This window comes from Suncus etruscus, chromosome 1 (genome assembly GCF_024139225.1).
Source record: "Suncus etruscus isolate mSunEtr1 chromosome 1, mSunEtr1.pri.cur, whole genome shotgun sequence".
Lineage (NCBI taxonomy): Eukaryota > Metazoa > Chordata > Mammalia > Eulipotyphla > Soricidae > Suncus > Suncus etruscus.
In genome coordinates, this window is record NC_064848.1 from 159,288,826 (window position 1) to 159,294,955 (window position 6,130).

Consider the following 6,130-nt stretch of genomic DNA (forward strand, 5'->3'; position numbering starts at 1 on the left):
TCACTTCTAGAGGTGCTTGGGGGACTATGTTGGTTCCAGAAATTGAACCAGGGTAGGCTGCTTATAAAGCGAGTGCCCAAACCTCTGTACTATCCTTCCAACCCTATATTTTTGCTATTGTGTGATTTACGGTCATACCCAAAGTCATATGCATGGCTACTCCCAGTATATTGCTCAGGGGTTGTTTCCGGTGGTACTGGTGCCACCACACAGTGCTGGGGATCAAACCCTGATCCCAGTAGGCAGAGCTTACATCCCAGCCCTTTGAGCCATCTCCCCAGAAACTCTGGTTATATTTTCCCCTGATTTCCTTTTCCCCATGTTTTAGTTGAGATAATCACATTTTCTCTTATTGATTATAGTATATATATAGTAATATGTAATTATCTACTATTTATACATATATTAAGGATGCTAATTCTTAGTTCAGTTTTGATCGTTGATTTAAATCTGTATAATTTATTTTATTTCTCTATGAAAGTTAAATTCTGGAGACTGGAGTGATAGTATAGCAAGTAGGGTGCTTGCTTTGCACACAGCCAAAGCCAGATTCTATCCCCAGAGTCCCATATGTTCCCTGATCACTACCAGGAGTGATTATGAGTGTATTGCCAGAAGTAATCCCTGAGTACCCTGGATGTGGCAGAAAAACAAAACAAAACATAAAGTCAAATGTTTAGGAGACACTGAGAGGACTAATTGCAAGCTTTGTGTATGTGAACCTCCAAATTTTGTCCTAGCATCACATGCTGGGTATAACCTTGATAGTCCACCCCCTCAAGCACTGTTGTGTGTGTCCCCCATGATAATGATTTAAAAAGATTAAAAAAAAAAAAAAAAAGGGCCGGAGAGATAGCATGGAGGTAGGGTGTTTGCCTTGCATGAATCCCGGCATCCCATATGGTCCCCCGAGCCTGCCAGGAGCGATTTCTGAGTGTAGAGCCACGAGCGTTTTTTTGTTTGTTTGTTTTTTGTTGTTGTTGTTTTTTCTGAGGGGCCACACTTGGAGGCTCTCAGGGGTTACTCCTGGCTCTGAGCTTAGAAATCCCTGGCAGGCTTGGGACACCATATGGGATGCCAGAGATCAAACCTGGGTCAGCCACCTGCAAGGAAAACATGCTATCGATGTGCTATTGCTATGGTCCCTAGCCAACCTGTTGATCCCCAGCACCCCATGTGGTTCTCTAGCACAAACAAGAATAATCACTGAGCATAGAGCTATGAGTAAGTTCTGACTATTGCTAGGTGTGGTCCAAATCCCTCCAAAAAATAAATTAAAAATTTAATTTAAGGGCCAGAGTGATAGCATAGCAGTAGTGCATTTGCCTTGCACACTGCCAACCCGAGATGAATCCAGATTCGATCCCCAGCAACCCATATGATCCCCTGAGCCTGTCAGGAGCAATTTCTGAGTGCAGATCCAGGAGTAACCCCTGAGAGCCTCTAAGTGTGGCCCCTCAAAAAATAATTTTAGGGGCCAGAGAGATAGCATGGAGGTAAGGCATTTGCCTTGCATGCAGAAGGATGGTGGTTCGGTTCGAATTCCGGCATCCCGTATGGTCCCCCAAGCCTGCCAAGGGGCGATTTCTGAGCGTAGAGCCAAGAGTAGCCCCTGAGCACTGCCGGATGTGACCCAAAAACAAAAAAAAAAATTTTAATGTAGAAAGTGGTTTTGGGGGGTGTTTGGGCCACACCCTGCAGCGTTCAAGGGTTACTACTGTCTCTGCGCTCAGAAATCGCTCCTGGCAGGCTCGGGTGACCATATAGTATGCTGGGAACCGAACTAGATCTGTCCTGGGTCAGCTGCGTGCAAGGCGAACACCCTACCACTGTGCTATCTCCGGCCTCCAAGATATGGTTTCATATCATGTTTATATAGAATGATCTTTCTGTAAAATGATCTGTAGTTTTTTTGTAGTACTTAAGTAATTTGTTTGTTGTTGCTTATTTTGTTTTTATTTTCTCGGTGCTTTTAGTTACCAAGCCATCTCTGGGATTCCATCCCAGGATTCCGCCTTATGAGTTTCAGCCAACAGGGCTGGTGGTTTGATATGAAGATTTGAAGATGTGTTATTGTTCAGGCCCTGCGGCGTCATCCCAGTGATGCTTAGGGTCCTCTATGGACACACCCAGAGGAAACACTCTGGTATTGGGGGTTGTTTTTTTTTGGGGGGGGGAGGCACACCTAGCAGTACTCAGGGATTACTGTGTTCAGGAGTATCACCTGTTTCTGGTGGTACTCAGGAGACCAAAAGGGATGCTGGGAATTAAACCTTAGTATATGCAAAGCAAGGGTCCTACCTGCTGTACATTCTGGCTACATTTATATATGTATATATAATATATAATATACATATGTATATGCATATATATTCGAGGGGGGTTGGGTCACACACGCTCAGGAGTTACTCCTGGCTCTGTGCTCAGAAATTGCTCCTTGCAAGCACAGGGGACCATATGGGATGCCCGGATTTGAACCACCGTTTTTTTTTTTTCTTTTACTGGGTTGGCCGCAAACAAGGCAAACGCCCTACCGCTGTGCTATCTCGCCAGCTCCCTCTATTTTTTTATATTTTAAAATAATATGTCAAGGGGCCGAAGAGATAGCATGGAGGTATGGTGTTTGCCTTGCATGCAGAAGGATGGTGGTTCGAATTCTAGCATCCCATATGGTCCCTCGAGCCTGCCAGAAGCTATTTCTGAGTGTAGAGCCAGGAGTAACCCTAGAGCACTGCTGGGTATGATCCAAAAAACAAACAAAAAAAGTCGAGTGCTGGAAGTACTCCTGACACATCTAGAAAGAAATGGAATTTTCATCCAAATAGTTCAAATATTTGTTCTGACAAACTTTTTTTTTCCTGACTTTGGAAATGTTAAAGCCTCAAGATTTTCATCTAATATATAATGCCCATCTTCTAGAATTACTATATTCTTCCTTCTCTTTGTTGCTATTGTTGCGGGGAAACCAGGGTGTGTAATGTGATTGTTATGTTCACACACTTTTTTTTGGGGGGGTCACACCCGGCAACGCTCAGGAGTCACTCCTGGCTCTATGCTCAGAAATCGCTCCTGGCAGGCTCAGGGGACCATATGGGATGCCGGGATTCGAATCACTATCCATCTGCACTGCAAATGCCTTATCACTGTGCTATCTCTCCGGCCCATGTTTACACTCTTTATTATGATGCTTGCTAGGGGTTACACAGTTATGTTGTGAGAACACAAGTGGCTGTGACGCGCCGGAGATCTCACATTCTGGGACAGTGTCAGAAGATCCTGGACATCTGGATTCTGGCTCCTCACTACATTAGGGATCAAAACCAGGATCTGATGCTTATGAAGCAGATGCTTTTAGTTACCATCCCAGGATTACTCTGGATATTAAATGACACAGTGTGTAAAGTGCCTTCTAAATTTTTTTGCTCTCAAAAAGAATATTATTGGGGCCAGAGTGATAGCTTAGTGGTAGGACATTTGCCTTGCACATGGCCGACCCAGGATGGACCTAGGTTCGATCCCCAGGATCCCACCCATATGGTCCTCTGTCTGCCAGGAGCGATTTCTGAGTGCAGTAACCCTTGAGCATCGCTGGGTGTGGCCCAAAATCTGAAAAAGAAAAAAGAAAAAAGAAATATTATTCACTTTTTGGCAATGCTAAGGACTTAACTCAGATGCTCACACATGCAAGGCAAGTAAGTGTTCTACTACTGAACCATATCCTTCGTCCAAGAAAAGGTAAATATTATTCTTTCATTTTTGAATCTTTTGTGCCTACTTGTCACCTTTCATCTTGTTTTCTTTGCTCCTGTTTTCATTTGACCACTTTATATTGTATCTTGTCTTTATTCCTATTATTAAGAAATGGTTTAAAAAATTAAAAAGAAATGGTTTATACAAAGGTATTTTGAAGGTCCACACCTGGCAATATTCAGGGGTTACTCCTGGCTCTGAACTCAGAAATTACTCCTTTTTTTTTTTTTTTTTTGGTTTTTGGGCCACACCCGGCGATGCTCAGGGGTTACTCCTGGCTTTCTGCTCAGAAATAGCTCCTGGCAGGCACGGGGGACCATATGGGACACCAGGATTCAAACCAACCACCTTAGATCCTGGATCGGCTGCTTGCAAGACAAACACTGCTGTGCTATCTCTCCGGGCCCAGAAATTACTCCTTTGATGAACATATGGGATGCCAATCCATGGACAAATATCGTGAAGAATGATCTGCAGAGTGCTTAGAAAAGGCTTCTTTTTTTGTTTTTTGTTTTGGTTTTTGGGCCACACCCAGCGGTGCTCAGGGGTTACTCCTGGCTGTCTGCTCAGAAATAGCTCCTGGCAGGCACGGGGGACCATATGGGATTCGAACCAACCACCTTTTGGTCCTGGATCGGCTGCTTGCAAGGCAAACGCCGCTGTGCTATCTCTCCGGGCCCATAGAGAAGGCTTCTTATAGGAGCTGCTGCCTTAAGAATCTAAGGGTCGAGGGGCCGAAGTGGCGGCACAAGTGGTAAGGCGTTTGTCTTGCACATAGCCGAGCAATTTCTGAGCACATAGCCAGGAGTAACCTCTGAATACCATTAGGTGTGGCCCAAAAACCAAACCAAAACAAAGAAAAGAATCTAAGGGTCGTGCTGGAGAGATAGCACAGTGGTAAGGCGTTTGTCTTGCACGTGGCCAACCCAGGACAGACCCTGGTTCAAATCCTGGTATCCCATACCCCCTGAGCCTGCCAGAAGCAATTTTTGAGCACAAAAGCCAGGAGTAAACCCTAAGCACTGCTGGCTGTGATCCCTCCAAAAAAAGAATCTAAGAATCTTGGGGTTGGAGCTATAGCACAGTGGTAAGGCATTTGCCTTGCATGAGGCCAACACAGGATGGAGCTGGTTCGAATCTCAGCATCCCAAATGGTCCCCTGAGCCTGCCAGGAGCGACTTCTGAGTGCAGAGCCAGGAGTAACCTGAGTGCTATCGGGTATGACTCAACCTTCTCCTCAAAATTAAGGGTCAGGGGCCAGAGAGATAGTACAGCGGGTAGGGCATTTGCCTTGTATGCAACTGACTTGTGTTCCATCCATAGAGCACTCATATGGTCCCCCAAGCTATACCAGGAGTGATTCCTGACTGTAAAGCCAGGATTATATATTAAGAATAGCCATGTATGACACACACTCCCAAAAAAAGAATGAGGGTCAAAGGTGAGAGAACATTATGTACAGGAGCCATAAGCAATCCCTTAAGCCATAAGCAATCGCACAGAGGGCGATGAACGTTGAGGATGATGCACATCGATAAATCTCCAGGGCAGGAAGGAACTGGTGGGGAGGAGCCCTTGTGGGTCACATTGGGATAAACCCACAGGACAAAGGACAAAGTTTCAGAAAGATTTTTATAAGAGTCAGCTTTGCCAACGTCAGATTTATATTTCCCATGACTCATTGGAACAGAGAGAAATGATCTGAAGGGTCTGAAATTGGAGGGAGGTGGATGGATGAACAGCAGTTGTACTTGGGACATAAATGAGAAAATGATGGGCTGTGGAGATAGTACAATGGGTAGGGCATTTGCCTTACATGCAGCCAACACAGGACAGAGACTGGTTCGAATCCCGGCATGCCATATATTCCCCTGAGCTTGCCAGGAGTGACTTCTGAGCTCAGAGCCAGGATGTGGTTCGAGCATGACCGGATGCAGCCCCCTCACCAAATGAGAAAAATCTTAGAAGATACAGCTTAATGATGTGGAGAGGATTACTAACAGCAAGGTGTTCAACAAACTTTTTTTTTTTTTTTTTTGTATTTTTGGGTCACATCCAGCAGCGCTCAGGGGTTACTCCTGGCTCTACACTCAGAAATCGCTCCTGGCAGGCTCGGGGGACCATATGGGATCCCAGGACTCGAACCACGGTCCTTCTGCATGCAAGGCAAACGCCTTTCCTCCATGCTATCTCTCTAGCCAATTGTTGGGTTTTGGGGCCACACCCGGTGACGCTCAGGGTTTACTCCTGGCTATGCACTCAGAAATCGCTCCTGGCGGGCCGGAGAAATAGCATGGAGGTAAGGCGTTTGCCTTTCATGCAGGAGGACAGTGGTTCGAATCCGACATCCCATATGGTTCCCAGAGCCTGCCAGCGGCGA